This window comes from Hylobates moloch, unplaced genomic scaffold (genome assembly GCF_009828535.3).
Source record: "Hylobates moloch isolate HMO894 unplaced genomic scaffold, HMol_V3 SCAFFOLD_1, whole genome shotgun sequence".
Taxonomy (NCBI): domain Eukaryota; kingdom Metazoa; phylum Chordata; class Mammalia; order Primates; family Hylobatidae; genus Hylobates; species Hylobates moloch.
Window position 1 is genome coordinate 5,342,604 of NW_026652276.1, and position 12,154 is coordinate 5,354,757.

At 36.9% G+C, this 12,154-nt stretch overlaps 1 protein-coding gene across 7 annotated transcripts in view; it reads left to right on the top strand.

Annotated features, from left to right (window-relative positions):
• The window catches only part of IQCA1 (IQ motif containing with AAA domain 1), a 178,390-nt gene that overhangs the window by 22,386 nt on the left and 143,850 nt on the right, over positions 1-12,154 (top strand). The gene's annotated exons all lie outside the window — the stretch shown is intronic.

The window sequence follows — 12,154 nt, forward strand, 5'->3', positions numbered from 1 at the left end:
GATCCTGTGCCACAGTTCATGCCAGCTGTTAGCTGGAGGCAGCCCCCAGCTCTGTGCCATGTGGGCTTCTCCATATGGCAGCTGGCTTCGTCTAAGCCAGCAGGGGGATTAGAATCTTATGCAAATGATCACGGAAGTGGCATCCCATCAGCTTTGCCCTATCATATTGGTTAGAAGCAAGTTATAAGGGCCGCCCACACTCAAGGGGAAGGGATTACATGAGGGAAGAAGCCCAGGAGGTGGGGTCACTGGGACCATCGTAGAGTCTGTCCGCTGCTAAAGATTTTTCTGCATGCTTTGCCTCGTCAAGTGCACGGCCTCTGAGGAAGGCTGGCTCATCCTCTGCCCGAGCCCCTCCTGAAAACAGAACCTCTGCCTCCCACAGGAGCCCATTCTCTTGCATTGAACTGCCGTTGGCCTTCCTGCAGATCCCACTGCCAGGCTGGGCTCTGTCCCTGCAGTAGCTTGGAATGTGTCCTCTTTCCCTTTCATGTGACAATCCCTTAAGCACTTGGAGGCAGCTCTCAAACCCCTTGAAGCCAATTCTTTGCAAAGCTTATTATGACCAGAGAAGGGGACCAGTCAGTCCTAGTGGGGCTTTGTTGACCTGCTCAGTTTTCATTAAAGGACATTGTAATTTTAAAAAGAAAAGAAATAAAGCCCTTTTGGGCCTCATTCCAGCATTGACCTAAGGTGTGTTCTGGTGAGCTACTTGGCCTGATACCCCCTATCCAGTGCCCAGGTAAAAATGTTGAAACAGGAACATTGATATTTACAATGACTCAGTCTTTGAAACTGCTAATAACATACAGAGCCCTGGTGAGGCTAATCAAGAAAAGAAGAAAAGAAAAGACAAACGTATGACAAATATGTATGTATGTGCATATGTATATTTACAAACACATGACATATATATACATACATACATATATATGACGTATATATATGTAGTCACATACACAGTATCAATGACCACAGGCACTAGCAAGTTAAAAACTATTAGGTAATGTCATGAACAACTGTGGTCATAAAATAGAAAATATTGAACAGAGAAAACTGTCTAGGGAAGTATGAATAGCGAAACTGACCAAAGGAGAAGAAACCTAAATAAAACAACCATGTAACAAATGCTGAAAAGATTTTCAAAGTCCTTCTGTTAGTTTGGGTCCTGTGAGAGCAGAGGCCATGGTGGAATTAGGCATGCAAGAGATTTAGTAGGAGAATGTCTATAAAGAATAAAAGGAGGGCCCCAAATAAGGCAGGAAGAACCCTCAGATCATGACGCAGGTCGGGAAGGAGGCACCAAGGAATGAGGGCTGAGAAGGGGGAGTCTCCGCCTGCAGCACAGTGCCCATAAGGAAACTTAAATCGCTTTTAAAAATCCATGCTAACAAAAGAAAAGAGACCCAGTAAGGATGATACTCAGTTTGGGCAGGGACCCAGGGGCAGGTACAATCTCAGGGACTGCTACTGAGGGTTTAATTGCCCACCTTTCTAAGTTCAGTTTGTCTCATGACAGACACACCTTTTTTCCCAGTAGTGCCAACCCTTGGAATTTCTTTGCTACAAAAAAAAAAAAAAAAACCCAAGAATATGAGCAAAGTATACAATATATAGATATTCATATTAGTGTAGTTTTAGAGTTGTAAGAAATTGGTGCCCAGAAATAGTTAATTAGTTAAAATATCCCATTATGTATCTTTAGAAGTGATGTTTTAGAGTTTCTACATATTTTGTGAAATGTAAAATATGAACACCATGATTCTATTTTTTAATTTTTGCTTAGTCTTACATCTTTCTGCAGTAAACATGTGTTTTATGTCTAAAAAATTACAGATAAAATGCATGTTCAAAATTATGTCAGAGGGGGAAAAGACATGAATCATGACTTCAATAATTTGTAGCTTTTAAAATTGTACCTTCATCAAATAATAGTCAATTTGAAATACATTTTGCCAATTCTATGTACTTAACAAATATATATGTCAGGTAGGACAAAAATCGGGATTCTTTTCTGTCTATTTCTAACAGTAGACACAGTAGAAATGTCAGAGAATAACATAAGAAGTAAAACAAATACAACATTTTAACCAATGTGAGGATATGGTTTTCTTTTTTTTTTTGAGACAGAGTCTGGCTCTGTCCCCCAGGCTGGAGTGCAGTGGCGCAATCTCGGCTCACTGCAAGCTCCGCCTCCCAGGTTCACGCCATTCTCCTGCCTCAGCCTCCCGAGTAGCTGGGACTACAGGCGCCCGCCACCACGCCCTGCTAATTTTTTTGTATTTTTAGTAGAAACGGGGTTTCACTATGTTGGCCAGGATGGTCTCGAACTCCTGACCTCGTGATCCGCCCACCTCGGCCTCCCAAAGTGCTAGGATTACATGCTTGAGCCACCACGCCCGGCCTGGTTTTCTTTTTAATCTTCTTTTCTTTTTAGGTTTAAGCGTTAGTTTCTAGTACTGCCTTCCTCTTCTTACTTTCAGGGAAAATAAATAAAGTGGTCACCACTATGTGGTTGATACTTTAAATCCTTTTGTTCTGTGATCAACCATAAACCTAACCATTTAAGCCATATTTTAATTCAGTCTTCTTGTATAAATATTCAGTTTTCTTTTTGGGGATTTTAGGATTTAAAATAAATTAAAAGATTTTGCCAGTGGTATTAAGTATAACTAAAATATAATTTATTTCAGTTGTCAGGATATTGCCATGTAATTTTCATCAGTTTTATAATGGCACATTCTAAATGACATGGCAAGTTCGTTTCGTTTTAGAATAGTTTACATTTTACTCTGGCCCCTCATCCTGCATTGCTTCATCTGCAGTCATGGCCTCTCCACACGGCCTTTGTTGTTCGCACATAATTATTTTGCTTGAGGAAAGAATTCAAGTCCATGTTCCAGAAACTTGGAACTGCCTAGTTTCCTGGTGGAGGGGCATGGTCTTACCATATCTGTGTTTGTGAACTCTCAAGTTGTGATAGCCAAGCTTACTGCCTTAAAAAACATAGGAAATAACACCAGAAGAGCAGATATGATTTCAAAAATATCTTGATTTTATCACCTACATTTTTGATTTCTGTTTGATCATTGTGTTCAAAAATAAGCCAACATTTGTTTTTGGAAATTGGAACCCCTTGGGACCCAGCTTGTCCTTTGCTTTTTAATTGTTTAGGTGTGCTGCCAGAATCCAGTGGGTCAGCAATTTCTGCAAGTTGTTATAAATTTTTGTGATTTAGAAATTCACTGGGTGGAATATTATTCAGCTGTAAAAGAGAAGGAAATTCTGACACGTGCTGCAACATGGATAAACCTGAAGGACATTATGCTAAGTGAAATTAGCTCATCACAAAAAGACAAATACTGTATGATTTCACCTATATGCACTATCTAAAGTAGTCAAACTCATGAAGGCAGAAAGTCGGTGGTGGTTGCCAGGGGCTGGGGGAAGGAGAAAAGGGGAGTTGTTGCTTAATGGGTACAGAGTTTCCATTTTCAAGATGAAAAAGTTCTAGAGATCTGTTGCCCAATAATGTGAATATAGTTAACACTGCTTAACGGCACACTGAAAAATAGTTAGACTGGTATGTTTTATATTATGTTCTTTTACCACAATTAAATTTGTTTTAAAAAATTCACTTACACGTTGAAATGGATACTGAAATGGTTCTGTATAAATCATGGCTCTTAGCTAGTGGTCAAAAATACAAAATAAAAATTACATGAGATTCTACTGTAATTTTATTGAATCTTTAAGATATCATCAATTGTAAGATGCATCATTATTTTTAGGTGCCATTAAGAAAAAAAATGCTGCCAAATAAGCCAAAACACAACCTTGATTGTAATACACATCCATCCCTAATTTCAGATATGCTAAACTATGAAAAATGTACATCTTAGAATTAGCGAAATGGGGTAAGTGGTGTCTGTCTTATTAGCAAAATATTAAAAGTTTTTAAAATTATAATTATTGACAAGGTAGTGATGAGATGTTCATTCTTAACACAAGGAGTTAAATGGACTCAGCCTTTCTGAAAGCCAGTTGGCAAGTTGCCACAGGATAGTTAAGATGTTTATATTCTTTATCCTTAAGTTATATTTCTGTCTTAAGATAATCACCAAAAATAGACATGTGTGTGCATAGAAGTTCCTGACAGTGTTCTTTTTAATAGGGAAAAAATTGGGAATAACTTATTTTAGTATTCTTATAGTATGTATCTAGTTAAATAATTACAATGTTAAATAATGTATGATGTCCCTGTATAATGTAGTGATATGCCAGCATTAAAAAGTATGTTTCTAACTAATTTTGACTACGTGAAAATGCTCAAGGTAAAAATTCAGGATTTAGAATTGTACATATAATATGTATAATTATACATAGAATTCTATGTATATTTATACATAGAATTCTATGTATAATTATACATAGAATTATGTATATTATACATAGAATCTATGTATATTAAAATTATATGTATAATCTATGTATTATAATTATATGTAATTATATGTATAATTCTATGTATATTTATAATTATATGTATAATTCTATGTATATAATTATATGTATAATTCTATGTATATTTATAATTCTATGTATAATTATAATTCTATGTATATACATATATACATATATGTATATAATATATGTATCTAACATGTATAATACATACGTATAATTATCATAGAATTATACATATTATATGTATAATTATACATAATTCTATGATAATTATACATATGTATTATACATATTACATACATATATATTATATACATATATGTACATATGTATATACATAGAATGTACAATTATACGTATAATTATACATAGAATATGTATAATTCTAAAGTATATAGATTTCAACTAAAGTGTAAAGACTTCAACTAAGTATATACACACATCCATGCACATACAAAAGAAAGAAAGAAAATGCGCCAAGTCTGAATAAAGCTGATGTTTTAATATGTGAGCTTTGAGAGATTTCTTTTTTTGTCTGTAATCATATGCATTTTCTAAAATAGTCAAATTTTACTTTGTTAATTAGAAAAAAAACACACACACATTTAAAAGTAAAAGCAGCTCACCAAAATGTCAGAATAGAAGCAACCTGGCTTCACTCCCCACAACAGAAAATCAAAAACAAATATCCAGCACCAAGATTATCACCAGTAGTGTCCCATAACTCAGATTTAAGGATGACATGACCTCCAGGGCCACAGAGAAATAAAAAAACTCTGAGCCGATAGTAAGAGTATCAGACTTCTATATTCACAATGCTCCTCCCCACAATCTGCCAGGTACCTCATGTGTGGAAAAATCTCCCCCAGACTCATGGTTTCTACCCTGGAAAAAGTGAGATCAGTGTCAACAACCAGCTTCCCCATCTTGGGTTCCCTTGCAGGAGAACTATCCCTGCCTCAACCTACAGGAAGCATCATGAGTATCTGTAAGGATAAAAACCTTTTAGGGCAGCCAGAGACAAAGGGAAAGGCAGGACTAGCATCCCCAGCCCACAAAACTCTTCTCTGTATCTTGGCCAAAAGAGATGCAAAGTCAGAATGGCTGTTCAGCAGCACCACACAGTAGAAGGCAGGCTCCACAGGTCCCCTGGGCACAAACCACTAGCCAGCCTTCCTGCATAGCAGGGATATCCCCTTTGGGACCTTCCCCACTGGGACAGGCAGCACTCCAAATATTTGCTAGAGCTAATGCAAACCTGGGCTTAAGGTTCCATACAGTACTGAAACGGAGGCAGTTACCTAGCAATAAAGGAAATTCAACAGGTAAATTGTAAAGAACCCCTAAGCAAACATATCAAAAGGAAACCAAAACAATCCAAACAGAAAAGACTGGAATAAATAAATAATTCTTCAATGACAAGACATAGACATACACCAACAAGAAATAACAGCAAACAGGAAATGTGACCTCCTCAATGAGACAAAGCAAGAAGCCAGTTACTGACCCTAATGAGATGGCAACATGTGTGCCGTCAGATCAATAATTCCAAATAGCAATTAGTATTTACAAAACAAAAAAAGTAATATTAAATGGCAGTAGAGTTTCATAAATTTTTCCCGTAATATCTCCAGATTGTTTGGTGTATATGGATAGGTAGGTACATGATGATATGTCAGTATTTCTCTGTTCAACACCCGTAAGAGACATATGGATATAGAATGTAATGATAAAAACAATTGTTATGTCCAGTTTTCTACTTTAAAAATTAAATTAGAAGTCAAAAGATTTAATCTAATACAATCTAAGTTTAACATGAAATTTTGCTTTAGAATCAGTTGAGATTCAACAACTTCTATTTAATTAGAGTTCCATTTTATTTAATTCAGTCTACACTTACTGAACACCTGTGCTGTGCCACACAACCAGAAACTTAGGCAATGGCCAAACACAGTTTGTTCATGCAGAAGTCTTACTAGCTTACACTGATACCATACAAAGATAGAATTACATGTTTTAAACTTTATTTTAGTGTTACTTTGTAGTTTACATGTACTCAGCTCAAATGAATGAAGTTTGTATTAATTTTTTCAGCAATACACAGTTTGAATGGTATAAAGAGAATAACGTGTTTTGTACTCAATGTGACTTTCTTCAGTTTGCCTTTTTTTTGAGTATGTCTTCACTTGGCATTACATGTTCTATTGAACTTGTACACCATTGAGAGATATATGGATTCAGTTTTTAAAAGAATGTTATCTTCTGTTCACTGGCTGAAAACCATTTTTAAAAATCCAAAATCTATTACCCTAAATCCAAGAAATGTTTGCAATTGAATATGTTTTCCACTATATCACTGGTTAAGATATTACCTACTCATTTTAAATTTTATTTTTTATTGTTTCATTTTGTTGCACTATACCAGTGTAGAAACCATTGACTTATCTGATCAAAACCGTATTTGTATCTTTAGGAGATGCTTGGCATATTTCTAGGAGTGACTATTTAGTAACTGAAACCAGAATTAGAGCAAGAGACATCATCATGCCTTCAATTCCTGACCAAATGTTTCTTTTACCATTGCCATATAAATTTTTTTGATATTGCCGTTTTAAATATTTATATTCTAAAATCTACAAAGAAAACTAAATAGCACTCTAAAAATTTATGTGCAGTTATTTTAATTGGCAGAGCCAATGGAGTGGATCAAGTAGAAGGAAACTTAATGATTGTAATACATTTCATTTTGTGGATCCCTTTGAAATAATTTGTCCTACAGTCATGACCATCATATATTTTATGTTACCCTAAAGCTATCAATGTTTGCATTACAATAAAGAACACTGGGGAAACACTTATTAAAGAGGAAGACCTGTCACTTTTAAACGCATCTACTGAATCCTGAAAGCACCGTAAAACCCTGTTCACTTTCCCATTCCAACGTGAAGCAAGCTGTATTCTAAATTATTTTTTGGCCAATACATTCAATTTCTTTCTTATTAACAACTAACCTCAAGTACGAGCTTGGGCGCCCACATGAGCGCGGCCCTCTCCGGAGACTCCGTTTGGGAAAGCTCTGTGCATATTGTAACTGTGCTTTTGTTGCCCTCAGAACATGGGGTTCCTCTTTGGGAATTGCTGTCAAAGCCAAAGTGAGCAAAGAATCTAAATGAAATGGTCTTTGATGATCACACTTTCATTTCAAAACGAAATGAAACTATGTAGTCTAGCTTGATCATGTTCATTATTCATCATATTTACTGCAGATGATCTTTGTTTTATTTAAAAAATATTATTCTCAAAAAATAGATTTGCTGTGATTTGTGGGGTTTTGTTTGGCTTTGTTTTTGTTTTGTTACACTTTTTAAATACAAAAGGGCTGTTCCCTACATGTCCTGGGAAGGAAACAGCACCTTGGAAACCAGTGTGAGTTTCCAGGCACCAGCTTTGAAGGCCTGCTCCCCTGCCTTGAGGGAGAACCAGGCATGTGGTTGGGGGACAGGTGGGAGTGTGCGCTTCCCAGGCAGGCAGAGCTAGGCTCAAAGCCCAGCTCTGCAGTGTGCCAGTGGAAGGATTTTGAGTGACATACTTAACCAGTGAGCCTCAGTTTCTTCTTCTGTAAGGGCAGGAGGGTGCTACCTATTTCACAGAGACGCTGTTAGGAGGCCCTTATGACAGATTGAAGGAAAATAGTCTAGCCTGGAGCTCGGGATAGGATATGCCATCATGGAATGCTAGCTGATGTTAATTATCTTGAAAAATTGTAGTATGTTGTCACGATATCTGACTGATTTCATACAGTGGAAAACTATCAAGAACTATAACTTTTCATGCAACAAAACAAAATATTCAAAATAAATAGATTATTGTGTAAAATACATGTGCAACTGAGTTCAAACTATAAAACGTCCTGGCCTTTGTCATCATATACTGGTGAAGTTATGAACTGAAAATGTAGTCTGTTAAAAATATGATCCTCTAAAGCAAAGGGTTTGGAATAGCCCATAGGGTTTAAATCTCGCCTGCGTCTACCATAGCTAGCTGCAGGGGGGAATTGTGGAGGCAAAAATGGTGCTACCTGTGCACACAGCTTGTGTTGTTGCACTAGCAAAAAGTTTGCAAACACAAGCAGTGCGTCCTATACAACTGTGTCTGCAGGGCCATCAGACACCTGAGTGAGGAGATTAGAATTTCAAGGACGCCTGGAAGCATCTGTGGTTTTAAAACGCCACTTCAGGAGGCTTTGGGGAAAAAAAGGAAAAGTCACCGTTTTCTTTTCTAGTACGTGGGATTTTGCAATCTAGTTACTTGGGAACCTCTGGTTTTATTTTTAGTTTTTTCTTCATATTGGGATGCAGTTTTATTCTTGTCTCAGGTCTCCAGATCATCAGAGACTAAATGATGAAAATAATTCTCTTCCTTACCCTCCCGTTTGTCCCCTGAGCCCAGGAATCCTTTGTCTACATTCTAGGGCAGGGCATCTGCCTTTACTTATCTAATATGAGGGCTCATTGCAAAGTGCTCTAATGCATCAGATTAAAGCCATTAAGGTCAAGAACCCTGGAGCCAACCTCCTGGGTTCAGATTCCAGTTCGACTGTTTTCTAGCTGTGTGAACTTGAGCTGGCACCTTGACCCCTTTGTGCCACAGTTTCTATACATGCAAAATGGAGGTAGTAATAACTCCTACCTCATAGATTTGTGTTAAGCATTGAAGAAACTACTATCTGTAAGGCACTTAATCTAATGTCTGGCAGTAGGAGCATGCAGTAAGCACTACATAAGTGTTAGCTGTTAATTTTTTAAATAGCTTATAATCATGCATTTAGATGCTCATGTCATTCATAATTCAAAAATCCTTCTTAAATTGCCATCTTTTACCTATTTAAGTTAGCAAAGATCAAAACAGTTAACGTTACAGTGTTGGCAAGGTATAGAAGCACAGACAGTGTCATGCACTTCTTAATTTTTTTTTAGCTTTTTATTTTTTTATTTTCTTTTTTTAATTTTATTATTATTATACTTTAAGTTTTGGGGTACATGTGCACAACATGCAGGTTTGTTACATATGTATACATGTGCCATGTTGGTGTGCTGCACCCATTAACTCATCATTTAGCATTGGGTATATCTCCTAATGCTATCCCTCCCTCCTCCCCTGACCCCACAACAGTCCCCGGTGTGTGATGTTCCCCTTCCTGTGTCCATGAGTTCTCATTGTTCAATTCCCACCTATGAGTGAGAACATGCAGTGTTTGGTTTTTTGTCCTTGTGATAGTTTGCTGAGAATGATGGTTTCCAGTTTCATCCATGTCCCTACAAAGGACATGGACTCATCATTTTTTATGGCTGCATAGTATTCCATGGTGTATATGTGCCACATTTTCTTAATCTAGTCTATCATTGTTGGACATTTAGGTTAGTTCCAAGTCTTTGCTATTGTGAATAGTGTTGCTATAAACATACGTGGGCATGTGTCTTTATAGCAGCATGATTTATAATCCTTTGGGTATATACCCAGTAATGGGATGCCTGGGTCAAATGGTATTTCTAGTTCTAGATCCCTGAGGAATCGCCACACTGACTTCTAAATGGTTGAACTAGTTTACAGTCCCACCAACAGTGTAAAAGTGTTCCTATTTCTCCACATCGTCTCCAGCACCTGTTGTTTCCTGATTTTTTAATGATGGCCATTCTAACTGGTGTGAGATGGTATCTCACTGTGGTTTTGATTTGCATTTCTCTGATGGCCAGTGATGATGAGCATGTTTTCATGTGTTTTTTGGCTGCATAAATGTCTTCTTTTCAGAAGTGTCTGTTCATATCCTTCGTCCACTTGTTGATGGCGTTGTTTGTTTTTTTCTTGTAAATTTGTTTGAGTCCATTGTAGATTCTGGATATTAGCCCTTTGTCAGATGAGTAGGTTGCAAAAATTTTCTCCCATTCTGTAGATTGCCTGTTCACTCTGATGGTAGTTTCTTTTGCTGTGCAGAAACTCTTTAGTTTAATTAGATCCCATTTGTCAGTTTTGGCTTTTGTTGCCATTGCTTTTGGTGTTTTAGCCATGAAGTCCTTGCCCATGCCTATGTCCTGAATGGTGTTGCCTAGGTTTTCTTCTAGGGTTTTTATGGTTTTAGGTCTAACATTTAAGTCTTTAATCCATCTTGAATTAATTTTTGTATAAGGTGTAAGGAAGGGATCCGGTTTCAGCTTTCTACATATGGCTAGCCAGTTTTCCCAGCACCATTTATTAAATAGGGAATCCTTTCCCCATTTCTTGTTTTTGTCATGTTTGTCAAAGATCAGATAGTTGTAGATATTTGGCATTATTTCTGAGGGCTCTGTTCTGTTCCATTGGTCTCTATCTCTGTTTTGGTACCAGTACCATGCTGTTTTGGTTACTGTAGCCTTGTAGTATAGTTTGAAGTCAGGTAGCATGATGCCTCCAGCTTTGTTCTTTTGGCTTAGGACTGACTTGGTGATGCGGGCTCTTTTTTGGTTCCATATGAACTTTAAAGTAGTTTTTTTCAATTCTGTGAAGAAAGTCTTTGGTAGCTTGATGGGGATGGCATTGAATCTATAAATTGCCTTGGGCAGTGTGGCCATTTTGACAATATTGGTTCTTCCTACCCATGAGCATGGAATGTTCTTCCATTTGTTTGTATCCTCTTTTATTTCATTAAGCAGTGGTTTGTAGTTCTCCTTGAAGAGGTCCTTCACATCCCTTGTAAGTTGGAGTCCTAGGTATTTTATTCTCTTTGAAGCAATTGTGAATGGGAGTTCAGTCATGATTTGGCTCTCTGTTTGTCTGTTGCGAGGGGAAAGTAAATAGTCCAACCTCTTTGCAAGGTAGTTCAGCAGTATTACAATTACAAATGCACATTTTTTATAAAAGTATGGTCTATGGTACCCATAAATTTTTTTTTAAGTCAGAGGAAACCTATCAGCAGAGAGAGACAGCAAAGCACAGAGAGTAAGAACAGAGACTCCAGAAATAGATGCCTCAGGCCAAAGCCCCAGCCACTTCCTGGCTGTGTGACCCCGGACAAGTTCCTTGACTTCTATGTACCTCAATTTTCTCATATATAAGATGAAGATAATAATGCTACCTAGTAGCATAAGGCTGTGTTGAGAAATAAGGGAGTTAATACTTTTCAACCACCTAAAATAGTGCCTAGCAAACCATAAATGCCATCAAAGTGTTTATTTTAATATATTTTTAAAGAAAGTAGTACACAAAAGTAACAGATGAAAAGTCCACCACTAATTAATTATAAGCACAACTAGACCTCTTATAACCTGGTTCCTAATAAAGCAATGTTTTTTACATACTAAAAATTTTTTTAGAAATTAGGCTTAACAGGCTAGAACATTTTTTATTCTTTAATAGTTTTGTGCCCACTAAAATTGTTGCATCTAAGATAAAGATTTACCATAACTTTACTCTGAGCTAAACCATCAGCTCTAGCTATCTGTACTATCTTTTTTCACTTCTCCTGCTGGGTTCATCTTTATGAGGAGGTATATTGTATAAACACAGATACATAAATATAGATATATTACTCTGAAATGAAATGATGAAACAAAATGGCTGATTTTAATAAACTAAAGAACACCTCCCTCTTCGCATGATCTTGAAATGAACCAACTGAGGAGCGGTGCATTCTGCAGCGTGAGGTCTTCCATGT